The sequence below is a fragment of the Ambystoma mexicanum genome, chromosome 1p (genome assembly GCF_040938575.1).
Source record: "Ambystoma mexicanum isolate Mex_15411 chromosome 1p, UKY_AmexF1_1, whole genome shotgun sequence".
NCBI lineage: Eukaryota > Metazoa > Chordata > Amphibia > Caudata > Ambystomatidae > Ambystoma > Ambystoma mexicanum.
The window spans coordinates 1474078651-1474105866 of NC_090921.1; the positions used below are offsets into that span (position 1 = coordinate 1474078651).

At 42.7% G+C, this 27216-nt stretch overlaps 15 non-coding genes across 15 annotated transcripts; all 15 read left to right on the forward strand.

Annotated features, from left to right (window-relative positions):
- The first annotated feature begins 2474 nt into the window (after positions 1-2474).
- Positions 2475-2548, forward strand: TRNAI-AAU (transfer RNA isoleucine (anticodon AAU)). Its single transcript has one exon. It is a non-coding gene; the product is annotated as a tRNA-Ile (tRNA).
- A 1503-nt stretch (positions 2549-4051) lies between these two features.
- Positions 4052-4125, forward strand: TRNAI-AAU (transfer RNA isoleucine (anticodon AAU)). Its single transcript has one exon. It is a non-coding gene; the product is annotated as a tRNA-Ile (tRNA).
- Positions 4126-4801: 676 nt separating this feature from the next.
- Positions 4802-4875, forward strand: TRNAI-AAU (transfer RNA isoleucine (anticodon AAU)). The gene has a single exon. It is a non-coding gene; the product is annotated as a tRNA-Ile (tRNA).
- Positions 4876-5600: 725 nt separating this feature from the next.
- On the forward strand, positions 5601-5674 carry TRNAI-AAU (transfer RNA isoleucine (anticodon AAU)). The gene has a single exon. It is a non-coding gene; the product is annotated as a tRNA-Ile (tRNA).
- A 1474-nt stretch (positions 5675-7148) lies between these two features.
- TRNAI-AAU (transfer RNA isoleucine (anticodon AAU)) lies at positions 7149-7222 on the forward strand. Its single transcript has one exon. It is a non-coding gene; the product is annotated as a tRNA-Ile (tRNA).
- Positions 7223-7948: 726 nt separating this feature from the next.
- TRNAI-AAU (transfer RNA isoleucine (anticodon AAU)) lies at positions 7949-8022 on the forward strand. The gene has a single exon. It is a non-coding gene; the product is annotated as a tRNA-Ile (tRNA).
- Positions 8023-9771: 1749 nt separating this feature from the next.
- Positions 9772-9845, forward strand: TRNAI-AAU (transfer RNA isoleucine (anticodon AAU)). The gene has a single exon. It is a non-coding gene; the product is annotated as a tRNA-Ile (tRNA).
- A 1820-nt stretch (positions 9846-11665) lies between these two features.
- TRNAI-AAU (transfer RNA isoleucine (anticodon AAU)) lies at positions 11666-11739 on the forward strand. The gene has a single exon. It is a non-coding gene; the product is annotated as a tRNA-Ile (tRNA).
- A 2303-nt stretch (positions 11740-14042) lies between these two features.
- TRNAI-AAU (transfer RNA isoleucine (anticodon AAU)) lies at positions 14043-14116 on the forward strand. Its single transcript has one exon. It is a non-coding gene; the product is annotated as a tRNA-Ile (tRNA).
- A 1476-nt stretch (positions 14117-15592) lies between these two features.
- On the forward strand, positions 15593-15666 carry TRNAI-AAU (transfer RNA isoleucine (anticodon AAU)). The gene has a single exon. It is a non-coding gene; the product is annotated as a tRNA-Ile (tRNA).
- Positions 15667-18272: 2606 nt separating this feature from the next.
- On the forward strand, positions 18273-18380 carry TRNAI-AAU (transfer RNA isoleucine (anticodon AAU)). Its single transcript has 2 exons — positions 18273-18310; positions 18345-18380. It is a non-coding gene; the product is annotated as a tRNA-Ile (tRNA).
- Positions 18381-19402: 1022 nt separating this feature from the next.
- TRNAI-AAU (transfer RNA isoleucine (anticodon AAU)) lies at positions 19403-19476 on the forward strand. Its single transcript has one exon. It is a non-coding gene; the product is annotated as a tRNA-Ile (tRNA).
- Positions 19477-20201: 725 nt separating this feature from the next.
- TRNAI-AAU (transfer RNA isoleucine (anticodon AAU)) lies at positions 20202-20275 on the forward strand. Its single transcript has one exon. It is a non-coding gene; the product is annotated as a tRNA-Ile (tRNA).
- A 676-nt stretch (positions 20276-20951) lies between these two features.
- Positions 20952-21025, forward strand: TRNAI-AAU (transfer RNA isoleucine (anticodon AAU)). Its single transcript has one exon. It is a non-coding gene; the product is annotated as a tRNA-Ile (tRNA).
- A 4626-nt stretch (positions 21026-25651) lies between these two features.
- TRNAI-AAU (transfer RNA isoleucine (anticodon AAU)) lies at positions 25652-25725 on the forward strand. Its single transcript has one exon. It is a non-coding gene; the product is annotated as a tRNA-Ile (tRNA).
- The last annotated feature ends 1491 nt before the right edge of the window (positions 25726-27216 follow it).

Consider the following 27216-nt stretch of genomic DNA (forward strand, 5'->3'; position numbering starts at 1 on the left):
AATGTGCAAATGGCAGTGTGAGACACGCTTGCCACGCCCAGTAGGTACTCTATGATCACTTTCCCGGCCTGCAACGCACCATAAATATGTAGGGTATTTTGTGGAGATTTGGGGCCTGACGGTATTTTATTACCGCCGAAAAATAACTTAGCAATAATCACTCTTTGTATTCAGATTTGGCCATGTGCAACAATAATACAATGGACATGCATTATTTCAGCACCCAGACCTGCATATTTGGTATACGTGGTTGGTGGTATTTTGGTGAGCATAATTCCCTTGTTTTATTTGTGGCCCCAATGTCCAGAATCCCTTATCTTTGCTTAGATTTTTCGTGTGATCACTAGAGAGACCTCAGACCTGCATTCTAGGAATACCACATTTCCAGTGATAGTGTTGGTGTGCCACCATGGGCGAACTCACTGACTTATTTACGACAGAGAACTATATGTGGTAGTCTTGTGGTAATTTCCAGAACCTTATATACGGTAGGGAGCTATGTTCAGAGAGTCTCTCTTCCCGTTGGCTCATGTACCTCCAACAAGTTATGCTACAGTCACTCACAATTATTCATACTGATTCTGACATACACACATCTGTCTTAAAATGACCATTGCACTGTTTAAAAATCTCCCCACATCATTGGCATTGTAATGGTAAATAGAAAATAAACCACCCGTCTGTTTTCAAATATTTTCTGTATTATAAAAGTTGCATTTAGACATGATCTCATTCTTTACAGAAATAAATAAAATGGTACAGTAAAAGCATTTTCTATGTCACACTGCAAAGAGCGTGGCGGAGAACAGAACTCAAATTGCAACATTGGTATTTGATTAAGACACGCACAGGAATCCTACACTGACTGCATATTTTCGTGCACACACCCGGCTCCCACGCTTAGGTAATTACCTTATCTGAGTGTTCTTCAGTTGTTCTCTTTGTGAATGTGGCTCTCTTGGATTAACTCCAGCAAAAAGGAACGCTTGCCTTCTCAAGCCTGGGTCATTGCCTGGAATTCTCAGCTTTTTCAGATAGGAATGCCTCAGCCAGTGGAAAGGTTTTTCTTTCAGCTCTCCCCAGTCTCGACTGCAGCAGTACACCGGAATCTGCATTCAGTCAGGACCCCACAGCCAGGTCTTCTCCCCAGTAGTGCAGAAAGATGTCTCCCTGTCTTTTTCCTTGATACTCCCCACTAAAACTTTCCTCTCAGCCCTCTGTATGACGTGTCCCAATGAAATCCATCATCTCTCATCCTCCTACTCTTCAACAATAGCTTCGCTTATACATTTGCAATTGTTGCAAATCTGACTTCCTCCTTCCTGCAGTTACTGTGCACAAAAAACACGGAGAATCAGGCAGAGAAGAGAAGAGAAAAAATCTGCACACACATTTAAATGGTTTTCAGAGTATGCCTAATTCTGCAGTGGAGAACACATTTTATTAGTGGGTTATATTAAAATAAGGTTTTATTAGTCAGGTTAATGGTTAATAGGTTAGCTGTTAATTTTCAAATGTGTCTCTAGCAATATAGGCATTTCAGGTGAAAAATAGTGTGCATTTTTAAATGAACACGTGTGCTTTTAACTGTAAAAATAGATTTGCATCTTATATGTTAAAATCGTTTTTGACTGAATAGTCTGTCTTTCCTTGTTAATCTGCTAACCCATATAGCAATGCACCGCACCCTTGTGGTGGTGGTGCTGCAAAAAAAAATGTTGCTACTTGTGCAGTATTGCTGTACTCTGTACTGTAACACGCCAAATATCCTTACAGGTTCGATCCCCGTATTGGCCACTTTGTCATTTTGGGAAATATTTCTGCAGAAGCATGAGATTGATGCAGAATTGGCACTCACAGCTTTAGAGTTACTAACACAAGATTGCTGTTTTGTTGGAAGCAGCTGTGCATACATGGTCACGGGTCAGTACTGCTGCGGGACATAACCAATGTTGTTGTGAGGATAAGGGTTGTATTTGTGAATGAGTTAGGCATTTTCTTTCAAGGGAAGAAAGCTCCCCCCTGCAACTGGCCTCCCTCCTATGCTCCAGTCAGAAGGCTTACTTTTTCTGACTGAGCATGGTGCTAATCACGCCAAGTTAGCGAATTTGATCCCAGTATTGGCCACTTTGTCAATTTGGGAAATATTTCTGCAGAAGCATGAGATTGATGCAGAATTCCCACCCACAGCTTTATATTTACTATGACTAGTTTGCTGTTTTGTTGGAAGCAGCAGTCCATAAATGGTCACAGGTCAGTACTGCTGTGGGAAATGACCAATGAGATGCATTTAACCTTCTTTGTCGCAGTACTACTTAAATGTGATGCAGGCCACCAGTCAGTTTGAAGATAATTGTAATATTCATGAATTTCCTTCAGATCACATGTAGTTTTTCTTTAGGTTGTTGTGAGGATAAGGGTTTTATGTGTGAATGAGTTAGGCATTTTTTTCCAAGGGAAAAAGACTCTCAGCTGGCCGGTTAGCTCAGTTGGTTAGAGCGTGGTGCTAATAACGCCAAGGTCACGGGTTCGATCCCTGTATTGGCCACTTTGTCATTTTGGGAAATATTTCTGCAGAAGGATGAGATTGATGCAGAATTGGCACTCACAGCTTTAGAGTTACTAACACAAGATTGCTGTTTTGTTGGAAGCAGCTGTGCATACATAGTCACGGGTCAGTACTGCTGCGGACATAACCAATGTTGTTGTGAGGATAAGGGTTGTATTTGTGAATGAGTTAGGCATTTTCTTTCAAAGGAAGAAAACTCCCCCCTGCAACTGGCCTCCCTCCTATGCTCCAGTCAGAAGGCATACTTTTTCTGACTGAGCATGGTGCTAATCAAGCCAAGTTAGCGAATTTGATCCCAGTATTGGCCACTTTGTCAATTTGGGAAATATTTCTGCAGAAGCATGTGATTGATGCAGAATTCCCACCCACAGCTTTAGATTTACTATGACTAGTTTGCTGTTTTGTTGGAAGCAGCAGTCCATAAATGGTCACAGGTCAGTACTGCTGTGGGAAATGACCAATGAGATGCATTTAACCTTCTTTGTCCCAGTTCTACTTAAATGTGATGCAGGCTACAAGCCAGTTTGAAGATAATTGTCATATTCATGAATTTCCTTCAGATCACATGTAGTTTTTCTTTAGGTTGTTGTGAGGATAAGGGTTTTATGTGTGAATGAGTTAGGCATTTTTTTTCCAAGGGAAGAAAAAATCCCCCTGCAACTGGCCTCCCTCTTATGGTCCAGTCAGATATATGCCTCTCAGCTGGCCGGTTAGCTCAGTTGGTTAGAAGGTCACGGGTTCGATCCCCGTATTGGCCACTTTGTCATTTTGGGAAATATTTCTGCAGAAGGATGAGATTGATGCACAATTGGCACTCACAGCTTTAGAGTTACTAACACAAGATTGCTGTTTTGTTGGAAGCAGCTGTGCATACATAGTCACGGGTCAGTACTGCTGCGGACATAACCAATGTTGTTGTGAGGATAAGGGTTGTATTTGTGAATGAGTTAGGCATTTTCTTTCAAGGAAAGAAAACTCCCCCCTGCAACTGGCCTCCCTCCTATGCTCCAGTCAGAAGCATACTTTTTCTGACTGAGCATGGTGCTAATCACGCCAAGTTAGCGAATTTGATCCCAGTATTGGCCACTTTGTCAATTTGGGAAAAATGTCTGCAGAAGCATTAGATTGATGCAGAATTCCCACCCACAGCTTTAGATTTACTATGACTAGTTTGCTGTTTTGTTGGAAGCAGCAGTCCATAAATGGTCACAGGTCAGTACTGCTGTGGGAAATGACCAATGAGATGCATTTAACCTTCTTTGTCCCAGTTCTACTTAAATGTGATGCAGGCTACAAGTCAGTTTGAGGATAATTGTCATATTCATGAATTTCCTTCAGATCACATGTAGTTTTTCTTTAGGTTGTTGTGAGGATAAGGGTTTTATGTGTGAATGAGTTAGGCATTTTTTTTCCAAGGGAAGAAAAAATCCCCCTGCAACTGGCCTCCCTCTTATGGTCCAGTCAGAAATATTCCTTTCAGCTGGCCGGTTAGCTCAGTTGGTTAGAGCGTGGTGCTAATAATGCCAAAGTCACGGGTTCGATCCCCGTATTGGCCACTTTGTCATTTTGGGAAATATTTCTGCAGAAGGATGAGATTGATGCAGAATTGGCACTCACAGCTTTAGAGTTACTAACACAAGATTGCTGTTTTGTTGGAAGCAGCTGTGCATACATAGTCACGGGTCAGTACTGCTGCGGACATAACCAATGTTGTTATGAGGATAAGGGTTGTATTTGTCAATGAGTTAGGCATTTTCTTTCAAGGAAAGAAAACTCCCCCCTGCAACTGGCCTCCCTCCTATGCTCCAGTCAGAAGGCATACTTTTTCTGACTGAGCATGGTGCTAATCACGCCAAGTTAGCGAATTTGATCCCAGTATTGGCCACTTTGTCAATTTGGGAAATATTTCTGCAGAAGCATGAGATTGATGCAGAATTCCCACCCACAGCTTTATATTTACTATGACTAGTTTGCTGTTTTGTTGGAAGCAGCAGTCCATAAATGGTCACAGGTCAGTACTGCTGTGGGAAATGACCAATGAGATGCATTTAACCTTCTTTGTCGCAGTACTACTTAAATGTGATGCAGGCCACAAGTCAGTTTGAAGATAATTGTAATATTCATGAATTTCCTTCAGATCACATGTAGTTTTTCTTTAGGTTGTTGTGAGGATAAGGGTTTTATGTGTGAATGAGTTAGGCATTTTTTTCCAAGGGAAAAAGACTCTCAGCTGGCCGGTTAGCTCAGTTGGTTAGAGCGTGGTGCTAATAACGCCAAGGTCACGGGTTCGATCCCTGTATTGGCCACTTTGTCATTTTGGGAAATATTTCTGCAGAAGGATGAGATTGATGCAGAATTGGCACTCACAGCTTTAGAGTTACTAACACAAGATTGCTGTTTTGTTGGAAGCAGCTGTGCATACATAGTCACGGGTCAGTACTGCTGCGGACATAACCAATGTTGTTGTGAGGATAAGGGTTGTATTTGTGAATGAGTTAGGCATTTTCTTTCAAAGGAAGAAAACTCCCCCCTGCAACTGGCCTCCCTCCTATGCTCCAGTCAGAAGGCATACTTTTTCTGACTGAGCATGGTGCTAATCAAGCCAAGTTAGCGAATTTGATCCCAGTATTGGCCACTTTGTCAATTTGGGAAATATTTCTGCAGAAGCATGTGATTGATGCAGAATTCCCACCCACAGCTTTAGATTTACTATGACTAGTTTGCTGTTTTGTTGGAAGCAGCAGTCCATAAATGGTCACAGGTCAGTACTGCTGTGGGAAATGACCAATGAGATGCATTTAACCTTCTTTGTCCCAGTTCTACTTAAATGTGATGCAGGCTACAAGTCAGTTTGAAGATAATTGTCATATTCATGAATTTCCTTCAGATCACATGTAGTTTTTCTTTAGGTTGTTGTGAGGATAAGGGTTTTATGTGTGAATGAGTTAGGCATTTTTTTTCCAAGGGAAGAAAAAATCCCCCTGCAACTGGCCTCCCTCTTATGGTCCAGTCAGAAATATGCCTCTCAGCTGGCCGGTTAGCTCAGTTGGTTAGAGCGTGGTGCTAATAACGCCAAGGTCACGGGTTCGATCCCCGTATTGGCCACTTTGTCATTTTGGGAAATATTTCTGCAGGAGGATGAGATTGATGCACAATTGGCACTCACAGCTTTAGAGTTACTAACACAAGATTGCTGTTTTGTTGGAAGCAGCTGTGCATACATAGTCACGGGTCAGTACTGCTGCGGACATAACCAATGTTGTTGTGAGGATAAGGGTTGTATTTGTGAATGAGTTAGGCATTTTCTTTCAAGGAAAGAAAACTCCCCCCTGCAACTGGCCTCCCTCCTATGCTCCAGTCAGAAGCATACTTTTTCTGACTGAGCATGGTGCTAATCACGCCAAGTTAGCGAATTTGATCCCAGTATTGGCCACTTTGTCAATTTGGGAAAAATGTCTGCAGTTGCATTAGATTGATGCAGAATTCCCACCCACAGCTTTAGATTTACTATGACTAGTTTGCTGTTTTGTTGGAAGCAGCAGTCCATAAATGGTCACAGGTCAGTACTGCTGTGTGAAATGACCAATGAGATGCATTTAACCTTCTTTGTCCCAGTTCTACTTAAATGTGATGCAGGCTACAAGTCAGTTTGAGGATAATTGTCATATTCATGAATTTCCTTCAGATCACATGTAGTTTTTCTTTAGGTTGTTGTGAGGATAAGGGTTTTATGTGTGAATGAGTTAGGCATTTTTTTTCCAAGGGAAGAAAAAATCCCCCTGCAACTGGCATCCCTCTTATGGTCCAGTCAGAAATATTCCTCTCTGTTGGCCGGTTAGCTCAGTTGGTTAGAGCGTGGTGCTAATAACACCAAGATCACGGGTTCGATCCCCGTGTTGGCCACTTTGTCATTTTGGGAAATATTTCTGCAGAAGGATGAGATTGATGCAGAATTGGCACTCACAGCTTTAGAGTTACTAACACAAGATTGCTGTTTTGTTGGAAGCAGCTGTGCATACATAGTCACGGGTCAGTACTGCTGCGGACATAACCAATGTTGTTGTGAGGATAAGGGTTGTATTTGTGAATGAGTTAGGCATTTTCTTTCAAGGAAAGAAAACTCCCCCCTGCAACTGGCCTCCCTCCTATGCTCCAGTCAGAAGGCATACTTTTTCTGACTGAGCATGGTGCTAATCACGCCAAGTTAGCGAATTTGATCCCAGTATTGGCCACTTTGTCAATTTGGGAAATATTTGTGCAGAAGCATGAGATTGATGCAGAATTCCCACCCACAGCTTTAGATTTACTATGACTAGTTTGCTGTTTTGTTGGAAGCAGCAGTCCATAAATGGTCACAGGTCAGTACTGCTGTGGGAAATGACCAATGAGATGCATTTAACCTTCTTTGTCCCAGTTCTACTTAAATGTGATGCAGGCTACAAGTCAGTTTGAAGATAATTGTCATATTCATGAATTTCCTTCAGATCACATGTAGTTTTTCTTTAGGTTGTTGTGAGGATAAGGGTTTTATGTGTGAATGAGTTAGGCATTTTTTTCCAAGGGAAAAAGACTCTCAGCTAGCCGGTTAGCTCAGTTGGTTAGAGCGTGGTGCTAATAACGCCAAGGTCACGGGTTCGATCCCCGTATTGGCCACTTTGTCATTTTGGGAAATATTTCTGCAGAAGCATGAGATTGATGCAGAATTGGCACTCACAGCTTTAGAGTTACTAACACAAGATTGCTGTTTTGTTGGAAGCAGCTGTGCATACCTGGTCACGGGTCAGTACCGCTGCGGGACATAACCAATGTTGTTGTGAGGATAAGGGCTGTATTTGTGAATGAGTTAGGCATTTTCTTTCAAGGGAAGAAAACTCCGCCCTGCAACTGGCCTCCCTCCTATGCTCCAGTCAGAAGGCATACTTTTTCTGACTGAGCATGGTGCTAATAACGCCAAGTTAACGTATTTGATCCCTGTATTGGCCACTTTGTCAATTTGGGAAAAATGTCTGCAGAAGCATTAGATTGATGCAGAATTCCCACCCACAGCTTTAGATTTACTATGACAAGTTAACTGTTTTGTTGGAAGCAGCAGTCCATAAATGGTCACAGGTCAGTACTGCTGTGGGAAATGACCAATGAGATGCATTTAACCTTCTTTGTCCCAGTTCTACTTAAATGTGATGCAGGCTACAAGTCAGTTTGAAGATAATTGTCATATTCATGAATTTCCTTCAGATCACATGTAGTTTTTCTTTAGGTTGTTGTGAGGATAAGGGTTTTATGTGTGAATGACTTAGGCATTTTTTTTCCAAGGGAAGAAAAAATCCCCCTGCAACTGGCCTCATTCTTATGCTCCAGTCAGAAACAGGACTCTCAGCTGGTCGGTTAGCTCAGTTGGTTAGAGCTTGGCGCTAATAACGCCAAGGTCACGGGTTCAATCCCCGTATTGTCCACTTTGTCTTTTTACGAAATATTTCTGCAGAAGCATGAGATTGTTGCAGAATTGGCACTCACAGCTTTAGAGTTACTAACACAAGATTGCTGTTTTGTTGGAAGCAGCTGTGCATACATAGTCACGGGTCAGTACTGCTGCGGACATAACCAATGTTGTTGTGAGGATAAGGGTTGTATTTGTGAATGAGTTAGGCATTTTCTTTCAAGGGAAGAAAACTCCCCCCTGCAACTGGCCTCCCTCCCTTGCTCCAGTCAGAAGGCATACTTTTTCTGACTGAGCATGGTGCTAATCACGCCAAGTTAGCGAATTTGATCCCAGTATTCGCCACTTTGTCAATTTGGGAAATATTTCTGCAGAAGCATGAGATTGATGCAGAACTCCCACCCACAGCTTTAGATTTACTATGACTAGTTGGCTATTTTGTTGGAAGCAGCAGTCCATAAATGGTCACAGGTCAGTACTGATGTGGGAAATGACCAATGAGATGCATTTAACCTTCTTTGTCCCAGTTCTACTTAAATGTGATGCAGGCTACAAGTCAGTTTGAAGATAATTGTCATATTCATGAATTTCCTTCAGATCGCATGTAGTTTTTCTTTAGGTTGTTGTGAGGATAAGGGTTTTATGTGTGAGTGAGTTAGGCATTTTTTTTCCAAGGGAAAAAGATTCTCAGCTGGCCAGTTAGCTCAGTTGGTTAGAGCGTGGTGCTAATAACGCCAAGGTTCGATCCCCGTATTGGCCACTTTGTCATTTTGGGAAATATTTCTGCAGAAGCATGAGATTGATGCAGAATTGGCACTCACAGCTTTAGAGTTACTAACACAAGATTGCTGTTTTGTTGGAAGCAGCTGTGCATACATAGTCACGGGTCAGTACTGCTGCGGACATAACCAATGTTGTTGTGAGGATAAGGGTTGTATTTGTGAATGAGTTAGGCATTTTCTTTCAAGGGAAGAAAACTCCCCCCTGCAACTGGCCTCCCTCCTATGCTCCAGTCAGAAGGCTTACTTTTTCTGACTGAGCATGGTGCTAATCACACCAAGTTAGCGAATTTGATCCCAGTATTGGCCACTTTGTCAATTTGGGAAATATTTCTGCAGAAGGATGAGATTGATGCAGAATTGGCACTCACAGCTTTAGAGTTACTAACACAAGATTGCTGTTTTGTTGGAAGCAGCTCTGCATACATAGTCACGGGTCAGTACTACTGCGGACATAACCAATGTTGTTGTGAGGATAAGGGTTGTATTTGTGAATGAGTTAGGCATTTTCTTTCAAGGGAAGAAAACTCCCCCCTGCAACTGGCCTCCCTCCTATGCTCCAGTCAGAAGGCATACTTTTTCTGACTGAGCATGGTGCTAATCACGCCAAGTTAGCGAATTTGATCCCAGTATTGGCCACTTTGTCAATTTGGGAAATATTTCTGCAGAAGCATGAGATTGATGCAGAATTCCCACCCACAGCTTTTGATTTACTATGACAAGTTTGCTGTTTTGTTGGAAGCAGCAGTCCATAAATGGTCACAGGTCAGTACTGCTGTGGGAAATGACCAATGAGATGCATTTAACCTTCTTTGTCCCAGTTCTACTTAAATGTGATGCAGGATACAAGTCAGTTTGAAGATAATTGTCATATTCATGAATTTCCTTCAGATCACATGTAGTTTTTCTTTAGGTTGTTGTGAGGATAAGGGTTTTATGTGTGAATGAGTTAGGCATTTTTTTCCAAGGGAAAAAGACTCTCAGCTGGCCGGTTAGCTCAGTTGGTTAGAGCGTGGTGCTAATAACGCCAAGGTCACGGGTTCGATCCCCGTATTGGCCACTTTGTCATTTTGGGAAATATTTCTGCAGAAGGATGAGATTGATGCAGAATTGGCACTCACAGCTTTAGAGTTACTAACACAAGATTGCTGTTTTGTTGGAAGCAGCAGTGCATACATAGTCACGGGTCAGTACTGCTGCGGACATAACCAATGTTGTTGTGAGGATAAGGGTTGTATTTGTGAAAGAGTTAGGCATTTTTTTTCCAAGGGAAGAAAACATCCCCCTACAACTGGCCTCCTGCTTATGCTTGAGTCAGAAACAAACCTCTCAGCTGGCTGTTTAGCTCATTTGGTTAGAGCGTGGTGCTAATAATGGCAAGGTCACGGGTCCCCGTATTGGCCTCCTTGTCATTTTGGGAAATATTTCTGCAGAAGCATGAGATTGATGCAGAATTGGCACTCACAGCTTTAGAGTTACTAACCCAAGATTGCTGTTTTGTTGGAAGCAGCTGTGCATACATGGTCACGGGTCAGTACTGCTGCGGGACATAACCAATGTTGTTGTGAGGATAAGGGTTGTATTTGTGAATGAGTTAGGCATTTTCTTTCAAGGGAAGAAAACTCCCCCCTGCAACTGGCCTCCCTCCTATGCTCCAGTCAGAAGGCATACTTTTTCTGACTGAGCATGGTGCTAATCACGCCAAGTTAGCGGATTTGATCCCAGTATTGGCCACTTTGTCAATTTGGGAAATATTTCTGCAGAAGCATGAGATTGATGCAGAATTCCCACCCACAGCTTTAGATTTACTATGACTAGTTTGCTGTTTTGTTGGAAGCAGCAGTCCATAAATGGTCACAGGTCAGTACTGCTGTGGGAAATGACCAATGAGATGCATTTAACCTTCTTTGTCCCAGTTCTACTTAAATGTGATGCAGGCTACAAGTCAGTTTGAAGATAATTGTCATATTCATGAATTTCCTTTAGATCACATGTAGTTTTTCTTTAGGTTGTTGTGAGGATAAGGGTTTTATGTGTGAATGACTTAGGCATTTTTTTTCCAAGGGAAGAAAAAATCCCCCTGCAACTGGCCACCCTCTAATGCTCCAGTCAGAAACAGGACTCTCAGCTGGTCGGTTAGCTCAGTTGGTTAGAGAGTGGTGCTAATAACGCCAAGGTCACGGGTTCGATCCCCGTATTGGCCACTTTGTCATTTTGGGAAATATTTCTGCAGAAGCATGAGATTGATGCAGAATTGGCACTCACAGCTTTAGAGTTACTAACACAAGATTGCTGTTTTGTTGGAAGCAGCTGTGCATACATAGTCACGGGTCAGTACTGCTGCGGACATAACCAATGTTGTTGTGAGGATAAGGGTTGTATTTGTGAATGAGTTAGGCATTTTCTTTCAAGGGAAGAAAACTCCCCCCTGCAACTGGCCTCCCTCCTATGCTCCAGTCAGAAGGCATACTTTTTCTGACTGAGCATGGTGCTAATCACGCCAAGTTAACGAATTTGATCCCAGTATTGGCCACTTTGTCAATTTGGGAAATATTTCTGCAGAAGCATGAGATTGATGCAGAATTCCCACCCACAGCTTTAGATTTACTATGACTAGTTTGCTGTTTTGTTGGAAGCAGCAGTCCATAAATGGTCACAGGTCAGTACTGCTGTGGGAAATGACCAATGAGATGCATTTAACCTTCTTTGTCCCAGTTCTACTTAAATGTGATGCAGGCTAAAAGTCAGTTTGAAGATAATTGTCATATTCATGAATTTCCTTCAGATCACATGTAGTTTTTCTTTAGGTTGTTGTGAGGATAAGGGTTTTATGTGTGAATGAGTTAGGCATTTTTTTCCAAGGGAAAAAGACTCTCAGCTGGCCGGTTAGCTCAGTTGGTTAGAGCGTGGTGCTAATAACGCCAAGGTCACAGGTTCGATCCCCGTATTGGCCACTTTGTCATTTTGGGAAATATTTCTGCAGAAGCATGAGATTGATGCAGAATTGGCACTCACAGCTTTAGAGTTACTAACACAAGATTGCTGTTTTGTTGGTAGCAGCTGTGCATACATGGTCACGGGTCAGTACTGCTGCGGGACATAACCAATGTTGTTGTGAGGATAAGGGTTGTATTTGTGAATGAGTTAGGCATTTTCTTTCAAGGGAAGAAAACTCCCCCCTGCAACAGGCCTCCCTCCTATGCTCCAGTCAGAAGGCTTACTTTTTCTGACTGAGCATGGTGCTAATCACGCCAAGTTAGCGAATTTGATCCCAGTATTGGCCACTTTGTCAATTTGGGAAATATTTCTGCAGAAGCATGAGATTGATGCAGAATTCCCACCCACAGCTTTATATTTACTATGACTAGTTTGCTGTTTTGTTGGAAGCAGCAGTCCATAAATGGTCACAGGTCAGTACTGCTGTGGGAAATGACCAATGAGATGCATTTAACCTTCTTTGTCCCAGTTCTACTTAAATGTGATGCAGGCTACACGTCAGTTTGAAGGTAATTGTCAAATTCATGAATTTCCTTCAGATCACATGTAGTTTTTCTTTAGGTTGTTGTGAGGATAAGGGTTTTATGTGTGAATGACTTAGGCATTTTTTTTGCAAGGGAAGAAAAAATCCCCCTGCAACTGGCCTCCCTCTTATGCTCCAGTCATAAACAGGACACTCAGCTGGTCGGTTAGCTAAGTTGGTTAGAGCGTGGTGCTAATAACGCCAAGGTCACGGGTTCGATCCCTGTATTGGCCACTTTGTCATTTTGGGAAATATTTCTGCAGAAGCATGAGATTGATGCAGAATTGGCACTCACAGCTTTAGAGTTACTAACACAAGATTGCTGTTTTGTTGGAAGCAGCTGTGCATACATGGTCACGGGTCAGTACTTCTGCGGGACATAACCAATGTTGTTGTGAGGATAAAGGTTGTATTTGTGAATGAGTTAGGCATTTTCTTTCAAGGGAAGAAAACTCCCCCCTGCAACTGGCCTCCCTCCTATGCTCCAGTCAGAAGGCATACTTTTTCTGACTGAGCATGGTGCTAATCACGCCAAGTTAGCGGATTTGATCCCAGTATTGGCCACTTTGTCAATTTGGGAAATATTTCTGCAGAAGCATGAGATTGATGCAGAATTCCCACCCACAGCTTTAGATTTACTATGACTAGTTTGCTGTTTTGTTGGAAGCAGCAGTCCATAAATGGTCACAGGTCAGTACTGCTGTGGGAAATGACCAATGAGATGCATTTAACCTTCTTTGTCCCAGTTCTACTTAAATGTGATGCAGGCTACACGTCAGTTTGAAGGTAATTGTCAAATTCATGAATTTCCTTCAGATCACATGTAGTTTTTCTTTAGGTTGTTGTGAGGATAAGGGTTTTATGTGTGAATGACTTAGGCATTTTTTTTGCAAGGGAAGAAAAAATCCCCCTGCAACTGGCCTCCCTCTTATGCTCCAGTCAGAAACAGGACTCTCTGCTGGTCGGTTAGCTCAGTTGGTTAGAGCGTGGTGCTAATAATGCCATTGGCCACTTTGTCATTTTGGGAAATATTTCTGCAGAAGCATGAGATTGATGCAGAATTGGCACTCACAGCTTTAGAGTTACTAACACAAGATTGCTGTTTTGTTGGTAGCAGCTGTGCATACATGGTCACGGGTCAGTACTGCTGCGGGACATAACCAATGTTGTTGTGAGGATAAGGGTTGTATTTGTGAATGAGTTAGGCATTTTCTTTCAAGGGAAGAAAACTCCCCCCTGCAACAGGCCTCCCTCCTATGCTCCAGTCAGAAGGCTTACTTTTTCTGACTGAGCATGGTGCTAATCACGCCAAGTTAGCGAATTTGATCCCAGTATTGGCCACTTTGTCAATTTGGGAAATATTTCTGCAGAAGCATGAGATTGATGCAGAATTCCCACCCACAGCTTTATATTTACTATGACTAGTTTGCTGTTTTGTTGGAAGCAGCAGTCCATAAATGGTCACAGGTCAGTACTGCTGTGGGAAATGACCAATGAGATGCATTTAACCTTCTTTGTCCCAGTTCTACTTAAATGTGATGCAGGCTACAAGTCAGTTTGAAGATAATTGTCATATTCATGAATTTCCTTTAGATCACATGTAGTTTTTCTTTAGGTTGTTGTGAGGATAAGGGTTTTATGTGTGAATGACTTAGGCATTTTTTTTCCAAGGGAAGAAAAAATCCCCCTGCAACTGGCCACCCTCTAATGCTCCAGTCAGAAACAGGACTCTCAGGTGGTCGGTTAGCTCAGTTGGTTAGAGCGTGGTGCTAATAACGCCAAGGTCACGGGTTCGATCCCCGTATTGGCCACTTCGTCATTTTGGGAAATATTTCTGCAGAAGCATGAGATTGATGCAGAATTGGCACTCACAGCTTTAGAGTTACTAACACAAGATTGCTGTTTTGTTGGAAGCAGCTGTGCATACATAGTCACGGGTCAGTACTGCTGCGGACATAACCAATGTTGTTGTGAGGATAAGGGTTGTATTTGTGAATGAGTTAGGCATTTTCTTTCAAGGGAAGAAAACTCCCCCCTGCAACTGGCCTCCCTCCTATGCTCCAGTCAGAAGGCATACTTTTTCTGATTGAGCATGGTGCTAATCACGCCAAGTTAGCGAATTTGATCCCAGTATTGGCCACTTTGTCAATTTGGGAAATATTTCTGCAGAAGCATGAGATTGATGCAGAATTCCCACCCACAGCTTTAGATTTACTATGACTAGTTTGCTGTTTTGTTGGAAGCAGCAGTCCATAAATGGTCACAGGTCAGTACTGCTGTGGGAAATGACCAATGAGATGCATTTAACCTTCTTTGTCCCAGTTCTACTTAAATGTGATGCAGGCTACAAGTCAGTTTGAAGATAATTGTCATATTCATGAATTTCCTTCAGATCACATGTAGTTTTTCTTTAGGTTGTTGTGAGGATAAGGGTTTTATGTGTGAATGAGTTAGGCATTTTTTTCCAAGGGAAAAAGACTCTCAGCTGGCCGGTTAGCGCAGTTGGTTAGAGCGTGGTGCTAATAACACCAAGGTCACGGGTTCGATCCCTGTATTGGCCACTTTGTCATTTTGGGAAATATTTCTGCAGAAGCATGAGATTGATGCAGAATTGGCACTCACAGCTTTAGAGTTACTAACACAAGATTGCTGTTTTGTTGGAAGCAGCTGTGCATACATGGTCACGGGTCAGTACTGCTGCGGGACATAACCAATGTTGTTGTGAGGATAAGGGTTGTATTTGTGAATGAGTTAGGCATTTTCTTTCAAGGGAAGAAAACTCCCCCCTGCAACTGGCCTCCCTCCTATGCTCCAGTCAGAAGGCATACTTTTTCTGACTGAGCATGGTGCTAATCACGCCAAGTTAGCGGATTTGATCCCAGTATTGGCCACTTTGTCAATTTGGGAAATATTTCTGCAGAAGCATGAGATTGATGCAGAATTCCCACCCACAGCTTTAGATTTACTATGACTAGTTTGCTGTTTTGTTGGAAGCAGCAGTCCATAAATGGTCACAGGTCAGTACTGCTGTGGGAAATGACCAATGAGATGCATTTAACCTTCTTTGTCCCAGTTCTACTTAAATGTGATGCAGGCTACACGTCAGTTTGAAGGTAATTGTCAAATTCATGAATTTCCTTCAGATCACATGTAGTTTTTCTTTAGGTTGTTGTGAGGATAAGGGTTTTATGTGTGAATGACTTAGGCATTTTTTTTGCAAGGGAAGAAAAAATCCCCCTGCAACTGGCCTCCCTCTTATGCTCCAGTCAGAAACAGGACTCTCAGCTGGTTGGTTAGCTCAGTTGGTTAGAGCGTGGTGCTAATAATGCCAAGGTCACGGGTTCGATCCCCGTATTGGCCACTTTGTCATTTTGGGAAATATTTCTGCAGAAGCATGAGATTGATGCAGAATTGGCACTCACAGCTTTAGAGTTACTAACACAAGATTGCTGTTTTGTTGGTAGCAGCTGTGCATACATGGTCACGGGTCAGTACTGCTGCGGGATATAACCAATGTTGTTGTGAGGATAAGGGTTGTATTTGTGAATGAGTTAGGCATTTTCTTTCAAGGGAAGAAAGCTCCCCCCTGCAACTGGCCTCCCTCCTATGCTCCAGTCAGAAGGCTTACTTTTTCTGACTGAGCATGGTGCTAATCACGCCAAGTTAGCGAATTTGATCCCAGTATTGGCCACTTTGTCAATTTGGGAAATATTTCTGCAGAAGCATGATATTGATGCAGAATTCCCACCCACAGCTTTAGATTTACTATGACTAGTTTGCTGTTTTGTTGGAAACAGCAGTCCATAAATGGTCACAGGTCAGTACTGCTGTGGGAAATGACCAATGAGATGCATTTAACCTTCTTTGTCCCAGTTCTACTTAAATGTGATGCAGGCTACAAGTCAGTTTGAAGATAATTGTCATATTCGTGAATTTCCTTCAGATCACATGTAGTTTTTCTTTAGGTTGTTGTGAGGATAAGGGTTTTATGTGTGAATGACTTAGGCATTTTTTTTGCATGGGAAGAAAAAATCCCCCTGCAACTGGCCTCCCTCTAATGCTCCAGTCAGAAACAGGACTCTCAGCTGGTCGGTCAGCTGAGTTGGTTAGAGCGTGGTGCTAATAACGCCAAGGTCACGGGTTCGATCCCCGTATTGGCCACTTTGTCATTTTGGGAAATATTTCTGCAGAAGCATGAGATTGATGCAGAATTGGCACTCACAGCTTTAGAGTTACTAACACAAGATTGCTGTTTTGTTGGAAGCAGCTGTGCATACATAGTCACGGGTCAGTACTGCTGCGGACATAACCAATGTTGTTGTGAGGATAAGGGTTGTATTTGTGAATGAGTTAGGCATTTTCTTTCAAGGGAAGAAAACTCCCCCCTGCAACTGGCCTCCCTCCTATGCTCCAGTCAGAAGGCATACTTTTTCTGACTGAGCATGGTGCTAATCACGCCAAGTTAGCGAATTTGATCCCAGTATTGGCCACTTTGTCAATTTGGGAAATATTTCTGCAGAAGCATGAGATTGATGCAGAATTCCCACCCACAGCTTTAGATTTAATATGACTAGTTTGCTGTTTTGTTGGAAGCAGCAGTCCATAAATGGTCACAGGTCAGTACTGCTGTGGGAAATGACCAATGAGATGCATTTAACCTTCTTTGTCCCAGTTCTACTTGAATGTGATGCAGGCTACAAGTCAGTTTGAAGATAATTGTCATATTCATGAATTTCCTTCAGATCACATATAGTTTTTCTTTAGGTTGTTGTGAGGATAAGGGTTTTATGTGTGAATGAGTTAGGTATTTTTTTCCAAGGGAAAAAGACTCTCAGCTGGCCGGTTAGCTCAGTTGGTTAGAGCGTGGTGCTAATAACGCCAAGGTCACGGTTAGAGCGTGGTGCTAATAACGCCAAGGTCACGGGTTCGATCCCTGTATTGGCCACTTTGTCATTTTCTGGAAATATTTCTGCAGAAGCATGAGATTGATGCAGAATTGGCACTCACAGCTTTAGAGTTACTAACACAAGATTGCTGTTTTGTTGGAAGCAGCTGTGCATACATAGTCACGGGTCAGTACTGCTGCGGACATAACCAATGTTGTTGTGAGGATAAGGGTTGTATTTGTGAATGAGTTAGGCATTTTTTTTCCAAGGGAAGAAAACATCCCCCTACAACTGGCCTCCTGCTTATGCTTGAGTCAGAAACAAACCTCTCAGCTGGCTGTTTAGCTCATTTGGTTAGAGCGTGGTGCTAATAATGGCAAGGTCACGGATCCCCGTATTGGCCTCCTTGTCATTTTGGGAAATATTTCTGCAGAAGCATGAGATTGATGCAGAATTGGCACTCACAGCTTTAGAGTTACTAACACAAGATTGCTGTTTTGTTGGAAGCAGCTGTGCATACATGGTCACGGGTCAGTACTGCTGCGGGACATAACCAATGTTGTTGTGAGGATAAGGGTTGTATTTGTGAATGAGTTAGGCATTTTCTTTCAAGGGAAGAAAACTCCCCCCTGCAACTGGCCTCCCTCCTATGCTCCAGTCAGAAGGCATACTTTTTCTGACTGAGCATGGTGCTAATCACGCCAAGTTAGCGGATTTGATCCCAGTATTGGCCACTTTGTCAATTTCGGAAATATTTCTGCAGAAGCATGAGATTGATGCAGAATTCCCACCCACAGCTTTAGATTTACTATGACAAGTTTGCTGTTTTGTTGGAAGCAGCAGTCCATAAATGGTCACACGTCAGTACTGCTGTGGGAAATGACCAATGAGATGCATTTAACCTTCTTTGTCCCAGTTCTACTTAAATGTGATGCAGGATACAAGTCAGTTTGAAGATAATTGTCATATTCATGAATTTCCTTCAGATCACATGTAGTTTTTCTTTAGGTTGTTGTGAGGATAAGGGTTTTATGTGTGAATGAGTTAGGTATTTTTTTCCAAGGGAAAAAGACTCTCAGCTGGCCGGTTAGCTCAGTTGGTTAGAGCGTGGTGCTAATAACGCCAAGGTCACGGTTAGAGCGTGGTGCTAATAACGCCAAGGTCACGGGTTCGATCCCCGTATTGGCCACTTTGTCATTTTCTGGAAATATTTCTGCAGAAGCATGAGATTGATGCAGAATTGGCACTCACAGCTTTAGAGTTACTAACACAAGATTGCTGTTTTGTTGGAAGCAGCTGTGCATACATAGTCACGGGTCAGTACTGCTGCGGACATAACCAATGTTGTTGTGAGGATAAGGGTTGTATTTGTGAATGAGTTAGGCATTTTTTTTCCAAGGGAAGAAAACATCCCCCTACAACTGGCCTCCTGCTTATGCTTGAGTCAGAAACAAACCTCTCAGCTGGCTGTTTAGCTCATTTGGTTAGAGCGTGGTGCTAATAATGGCAAGGTCACGGATCCCCGTATTGGCCTCCTTGTCATTTTGGGAAATATTTCTGCAGAAGCATGAGATTGATGCAGAATTGGCACTCACAGCTTTAGAGTTACTAACACAAGATTGCTGTTTTGTTGGAAGCAGCTGTGCATACATGGTCACGGGTCAGTACTGCTGCGGGACATAACCAATGTTGTTGTGAGGATAAGGGTTGTATTTGTGAATGAGTTAGGCATTTTCTTTCAAGGGAAGAAAACTCCCCCCTGCAACTGGCCTCCCTCCTATGCTCCAGTCAGAAGGCATACTTTTTCTGACTGAGCATGGTGCTAATCACGCCAAGTTAGCGGATTTGATCCCAGTATTGGCCACTTTGTCAATTTCGGAAATATTTCTGCAGAAGCATGAGATTGATGCAGAATTCCCACCCACAGCTTTAGATTTACTATGACAAGTTTGCTGTTTTGTTGGAAGCAGCAGTCCATAAATGGTCACACGTCAGTACTGCTGTGGGAAATGACCAATGAGATGCATTTAACCTTCTTTGTCCCAGTTCTACTTAAATGTGATGCAGGATACAAGTCAGTTTGAAGATAATTGTCATATTCATGAATTTCCTTCAGATCACATGTAGTTTTTCTTTAGGTTGTTGTGAGGATAAGGGTTTTATGTGTGAATGAGTTAGGCATTTTTTTCCAAGGGAAAAAGACTCTCAGCTGGCCGTTTAGCTCAGTTGGTTAGAGCGTGGTGCTAATAACGCCAAGGTCACGGGTTCGATCCCCGTATTGGCCACTTTGTCATTTTGGGAAATATTTCTGCAGAAGGATGAGATTGATGCAGAATTGGCACTCACAGCTTTAGAGTTACTAACACAAGATTGCTGTTTTGTTGGAAGCAGCTGTGCATACATAGTCACGGGTCAGTACTGCTGCGGACATAACCAATGTTGTTTTGAGGATAAGGGTTGTATTTGTGAATGAGTTAGGCATTTTCTTTCAAAGGAAGAAAACTCCCCCCTGCAACTGGCCTCCCTCATATGCTCCAGTCAGAAGGCATACTTTTTCTGACTGAGCATGGTGCTAATCAAGCCAAGTTAGCGAATTTGATCCCAGTATTGGCCACTTTGTCAATTTGGGAAATATTTCTGCAGAAGCATGTGATTGATGCAGAATTCCCACCCACAGCTTTAGATTTACTATGACTAGTTTGCTGTTTTGTTGGAAGCAGCAGTCCATAAATGGTCACAGGTCAGTACTGCTGTGGGAAATGACCAATGAGATGCATTTAACCTTCTTTGTCCCAGTTCTACTTAAATGTGATGCAGGCTACAAGTCAGTTTGAAGATAATTGTCATATTCATGAATTTCCTTCAGATCACATGTAGTTTTTCTTTAGGTTGTTGTGAGGATAAGGGTTTTATGTGTGAATGAGTTAGGCATTTTTTTTCCAAGGGAAGAAAAAATCCCCCTGCAACTGGCCTCCCTCTTATGGTCCACTCAGAAATATGCATCTCAGCTGGCCGGTTAGCTCAGTTGGTTAGAGCGTGGTGCTAATAACGCCAAGGTCACGGGTTCGATCCCCGTATTGGCCACTTTGTCATTTTGGGAAATATTTCTGCAGAAGGATGAGATTGATGCAGAATTGGCACTCACAGCTTTAGAGTTACTAACACAAGATTGCTGTTTTGTTGGAAGCAGCTGTGCATACATAGTCACGGGTCAGTACTGCTGCGGACATAACCAATGTTGTTGTGAGGATAAGGGTTGTATTTGTGAATGAGTTAGGCATTTTCTTTCAAGGGAAGAAAACTCCCCCCTGCAACTGGCCTCCCTCCTATGCTCCAGTCAGAAGGCATACTTTTTCTGACTGAGCATGGTGCTAATCACGCCAAATTAGCTTATTTGATCCCAGTATTGGCCACTTTGTCAATTTGGGAAATATTTCTGCAGAAGCATGAGATTGATGCAGAATTCCCACCCACAGCTTTAGATTTACTATGACTAGTTTGCTGTTTTGTTGGAAGCAGCAGTCCATAAATGGTCACAGGTCAGTACTGCTGTGGGAAATGACCAATGAGATGCATTTAACCTTCTTTGTCCCAGTTCTACTTAAATGTGATGCAGGCTACAAGTCAGTTTGAAGATAATTGTCATATTCATGAATTTCCTTCAGATCACATGTAGTTTTTCTTTAGGTTGTTGTGAGGATAAGGGTTTTATGTGTGAATGAGTTAGGCATTTTTTTCCAAGGGAAAAATACTCTCAGCTGGCCGGTTAGCTCAGTTGGTTAGAGCGTGGTGCTAATAACGCCAAGGTCACGGGTTCGATCCCCGTATTGGCCACTTTGTCATTTTGGGAAATATTTCTGCAGAAGCATGAGATTGATGCAGAATTGGCACTCACAGCTTTAGAGTTACTAACACAAGATTGCTGTTTTGTTGGTAGCAGCTGTGCATACATGGTCTCGGGTCAGTACTGCTGCGGGACATAACCAATGTTGTTGTGAGGATAAGGGTTGTATTTGTGAATGAGTTAGGCATTTTCTTTCAAGGGAAGAAAACTCCCCCCTGCAACTGGCCTCCCTCCTATGCTCCAGTCAGAAGGCATACTTTTTCTGACTGAGCATGGTGCTAATCACGCCAAGTTAGCGGATTTGATCCCAGTATTGGCCACTTTGTCAATTTGGGAAATATTTCTGCAGAAGCATGAGATTGATGCAGAATTCCCACCCACAGCTTTAGATTTACTATGACTAGTTTGCTGTTTTGTTGGAAGCAGCAGTCCATAAATGGTCACAGGTCAGTACTGCTGTGGGAAATGACCAATGAGATGCATTTAACCTTCTTTGTCCCAGTTCTACTTAAATGTGATGCAGGCTACACGTCAGTTTGAAGGTAATTGTCAAATTCATGAATTTCCTTCAGATCACATGTAGTTTTTCTTTAGGTTGTTGTGAGGATAAGGGTTTTATGTGTGAATGACTTAGGCATTTTTTTTGCAAGGGAAGAAAAAATCCCCCTGCAACTGGCCTCCCTCTTATGCTCCAGTCAGAAACAGGACTCTCAGCTGGTCGGTTAGCTAAGTTGGTTAGAGCGTGGTGCTAATAACGCCAAGGTCACGGGTTCGATCCCTGTATTGGCCACTTTGTCATTTTGGGAAATATTTCTGCAGAAGCATGAGATTGATGCAGAATTGGCACTCACAGCTTTAGAGTTACTAACACAAGATTGCTGTTTTGTTGGAAGCAGCTGTGCATACATGGTCACGGGTCAGTACTGCTGCGGGACATAACCAATGTTGTTGTGAGGATAAGGGTTGTATTTGTGAATGAGTTAGGCGTTTTCTTTCAAGGGAAGAAAACTCCCCCCTGCAACTGGCCTCCCTCCTATGCTCCAGTCAGAAGGCATACTTTTTCTGACTGAGCATGGTGCTAATCACGCCAAGTTAGCGGATTTGATCCCAGTATTGGCCACTTTGTCAATTTGGGAAATATTTCTGCAGAAGCATGAGATTGATGCAGAATTCCCACCCACAGCTTTAGATTTACTATGACTAGTTTGCTGTTTTGTTGGAAGCAGCAGTCCATAAATGGTCACAGGTCAGTACTGCTGTGGGAAATGACCAATGAGATGCATTTAACCTTCTTTGTCCCAGTTCTACTTAAATGTGATGCAGGCTACACGTCAGTTTGAAGGTAATTGTCAAATTCATGAATTTCCTTCAGATAACATGTAGTTTTTCTTTAGGTTGTTGTGAGGATAAGGGTTTTATGTGTGAATGACTTAGGCATTTTTTTTGCAAGGGAAGACAAAATCCCCCTGCAACTGGCCTCCCTCTTATGCTCCAGTCAGAAACAGGACTCTCTGCTGGTCGGTTAGCTCAGTTGGTTAGAGCGTGGTGCTAATAATGCCATTGGCCACTTTGTCATTTTGGGAAATATTTCTGCAGAAGCATGAGATTGATGCAGAATTGGCACTCACAGCTTTAGAGTTACTAACACAAGATTGCTGTTTTGTTGGTAGCAGCTGTGCATACATGGTCACGGGTCAGTACTGCTGCGGGACATAACCAATGTTGTTGTGAGGATAAGGGTTGTATTTGTGAATGAGTTAGGCATTTTCTTTCAAGGGAAGAAAATTCCCCCCTGCAACTGGCCTCCCTCCTATGCTCCAGTCAGAAGGCTTACTTTTTCTGACTGAGCATGGTGCTAATCACGCCAAGTTAGCGAATTTGATCCCAGTATTGGCCACTTTGTCAATTTGGGAAATATTTCTGCAGAAGCATGAGATTGATGCAGAATTCCCACCCACAGCTTTAGATTTACTATGACTAGTTTGCTGTTTTGTTGGAAGCAGCAGTCCATAAATGGTCACAGGTCAGTACTGCTGTGGGAAATGACCAATGAGATGCATTTAACCTTCTTTGTCCCAGTTCTACTTAAATGAGATGCAGGCTACACGTCAGTTTGAAGGTAATTGTCAAATTCATGAATTTCCTTCAGATCACATGTAGTTTTTCTTTAGGTTGTTGTGAGGATAAGGGTTTTATGTGTGAATGACTTAGGCATTTTTTTTGCAAGGGAAGAAAAAATCCCCCTGCAACTGGCCTCCCTCTTATGCTCCAGTCAGAAACAGGACTCTCAGCTGGTCGGTTAGCTAAGTTGGTTAGAGCGTGGTGCTAATAACGCCAAGGTCACGGGTTCGATCCCTGTATTGGCCACTTTGTCATTTTGGGAAATATTTCTGCAGAAGCATGAGATTGATGCAGAATTGGCACTCACAGCTTTAGAGTTACTAACACAAGATTGCTGTTTTGTTGGAAGCAGCTGTGCATACATGGTCACGGGTCAGTACTGCTGCGGGACATAACCAATGTTGTTGTGAGGATAAGGGTTGTATTTGTGAATGAGTTAGGCATTTTCTTTCAAGGGAAGAAAACTCCCCCCTGCAACTGGCCTCCCTCCTATGCTCCAGTCAGAAGGCATACTTTTTCTGACTGAGCATGGTGCTAATCACGCCAAGTTAGCGGATTTTATCCCATTATTGGCCACTTTGTCAATTTGGGAAATATTTCTGCAGAAGCATGAGATTGATGCAGAATTCCCACCCACAGCTTTAGATTTACTATGACTAGTTTGCTGTTTTGTTGGAAGCAGCAGTCCATAAATGGTCACAGGTCAGTACTGCTGTGGGAAATGACCAATGAGATGCATTTAACCTTCTTTGTCCCAGTTCTACTTAAATGTGATGCAGGCTACACGTCAGTTTGAAGGTAATTGTCAAATTCATGAATTTCCTTCAGATCACATGTAGTTTTTCTTTAGGTTGTTGTGAGGATAAGGGTTTTATGTGTGAATGACTTAGGCATTTTTTTTGCAAGGGAAGAAAAAATCCCCCTGCAACTGGCCTCCCTCTTATGCTCCAGTCAGAAACAGGACTCTCTGCTGGTCGGGTAGCTCAGTTGGTTAGAGCGTGGTGCTAATAATGCCATTGGCCACTTTGTCATTTTGGGAAATATTTCTGCAGAAGCATGAGATTGATGCAGAATTGGCACTCACAGCTTTAGAGTTACTAACACAAGATTGCTGTTTTGTTGGTAGCAGCTGTGCATACATGGTCACGGGTCAGTACTGCTGCGGGACATAACCAATGTTGTTGTGAGGATAAGGGTTGTATTTGTGAATGAGTTAGGCATTTTCTTTCAAGGGAAGAAAACTCCCCCCTGCAACTGGCCTCCCTCCTATGCTCCAGTCAGAAGGCTTACTTTTTCTGACTGAGCATGGTGCTAATCACGCAAAGTTAGCGAATTTGATCCCAGTATTGGCCACTTTGTCAATTTGGGAAATATTTCTGCAGAAGCATGAGATTGATGCAGAATTCCCACCCACAGCTTTATATTTACTATGACTAGTTTGCTGTTTTGTTGGAAACAGCAGTCCATAAATGGTCACAGGTCAGTACTGCTGTGGGAAATGACCAATGAGATGCATTTAACCTTCTTTGTCCCAGTTCTACTTAAATGTGATGCAGGCTACAAGTCAGTTTGAAGATAATTGTCATATTCGTGAATTTCCTTCAGATCACTTGTAGTTTTTCTTTAGGTTGTTGTGAGGATAAGGGTTTTATGTGTGAATGACTTAGGCATTTTTTTTCCAAGGGAAGAAAACATCCCCCTACAACTGGCCTCCTGCTTATACTTGAGTCAGAAACAAACCTCTCAGCTGGCTGTTTAGCTCATTTGGTTAGAGCGTGGTGCTAATAATGGCAAGGTCACGGGTCCCCGTATTGGCCTCCTTGTCATTTTGGGAAATATTTCTGCAGAAGCATGAGATTGATGCAGAATTGGCACTCACAGCTTTAGAGTTACTAACACAAGATTGCTGTTTTGTTGGAAGCAGCTGTGCATACATGGTCACGGGTCAGTACTGCTGCGGGACATAACCAATGTTGTTGTGAGGATAAGGGTTGTATTTGTGAATGAGTTAGGCATTTTCTTTCAAGGGAAGAAAACTCCCCCCTGCAACTGGCCTCCCTCCTATGCTCCAGTCAGAAGGCATACTTTTTCTGACTGAGCATGGTGCTAATCACGCCAAGTTAGCGGATTTGATCCCAGCATTGGCCACTTTGTCAATTTGGGAAATATTTCTGCAGAAGCATGAGATTGATGCAGAATTCCCACCCACAGCTTTAGATTTACTATGACTAGTTTGCTGTTTTGTTGGAAGCAGCAGTCCATAAATGGTCACAGGTCAGTACTGCTGTGGGAAATGACCAATGAGATGCATTTAACCTTCTTTGTCCCAGTTCTACTTAAATGTGATGCAGGCTACAAGTCAGTTTGAAGATAATTGTCATATTCATGAATTTCCTTTAGATCACATGTAGTTTTTCTTTAGGTTGTTGTGAGGATAAGGGTTTTATGTGTGAATGACTTAGGCATTTTTTTCCAAGGGAAAAAGACTCCCAGCTGGCCGGTTAGCTCAGTTGGTTAGAGCGTGGTGCTAATAACGCCAAGGTCACGGGTTCGATCCCCGTATTGGCCACTTTGTCATTTTGGGAAATATTTCTGCAGAAGCATGAGATTGATGCAGAATTGGCACTCACAGCTTTAGAGTTACTAACACAAGTTTGCTGTTTTGTTGGTAGCAGCTGTGCATACATGGTCACGGGTCAGTACTGCTGCGGGACATAACCAATGTTGTTGTGAGGATAAGGGTTGTATTTGTGAATGAGTTAGGCATTTTCTTTCAAGGGAAGAAAACTCCCCCCTGCAACTGGCCTCCCTCCTATGCTCCAGTCAGAAGGCATACTTTTTCTGACTGAGCATGGTGCTAATCACGCCAAGTTAGCGGATTTGATCCCAGTATTGGCCACTTTGTCAATTTGGGAAATATTTCTGCAGAAGCATGAGATTGATGCAGAATTCCCACCCACAGCTTTAGATTTACTATGACTAGTTTGCTGTTTTGTTGGAAGCAGCAGTCCATAAATGGTCACAGGTCAGTACTGCTGTGGGAAATGACCAATGAGATGCATTTAACCTTCTTTGTCCCAGTTCTACTTATATGTGATGCAGGCTACACGTCAGTTTGAAGGTAATTGTCAAATTCATGAATTTCCTTCAGATCACATGTAGTTTTTCTTTAGGTTGTTGTGAGGATAAGGGTTTTATGTGTAAATGACTTAGGCATTTTTTTTGCAAGGGAAGAAAAAATCCCCCTGCAACTGGCCTCCCTCTTATGCTCCAGTCAGAAACAGGACTCTCAGCTGGTCGGTTAGCTAAGTTGGTTAGAGCGTGGTGCTAATAACGCCAAGGTCACGGGTTCGATCCCTGTATTGGCCACTTTGTCATTTTGGGAAATATTTCTGCAGAAGCATGAGATTGATGCAGAATTGGCACTCACAGCTTTAGAGTTACTAACACAAGATTGCTGTTTTGTTGGAAGCAGCTGTGCATACATGGTCACGGGTCAGTACTGCTGCGGGACATAACCAATGTTGTTGTGAGGATAAGGGTTGTATTTGTGAATGAGTTAGGCATTTTCTTTCAAGGGAAGAAAACTCCCCCCTGCAACTGGCCTCCCTCCTATGCTCCAGTCAGAAGGCATACTTTTTCTGACTGAGCATGGTGCTAATCACGCCAAGTTAGCGGATTTGATCCCAGTATTGGCCACTTTGTCAATTTGGGAAATATTTCTGCAGAAGCATGAGATTGATGCAGAATTCCCACCCACAGCTTTAGATTTACTATGACTAGTTTGCTGTTTTGTTGGAAGCAGCAGTCCATAAATGGTCACAGGTCAGTACTGCTGTGGGAAATGACCAATGAGATGCATTTAACCTTCTTTGTCCCAGTTCTACTTAAATGTGATGCAGGCTACACGTCAGTTTGAAGGTAATTGTCAAATTCATGAATTTCCTTCAGATCACATGTAGTTTTTCTTTAGGTTGTTGTGAGGATAAGGGTTTTATGTGTGAATGACTTAGGCATTTTTTTTGCAAGGGAAGAAAAAATCCCCCTGCAACTGGCCTCC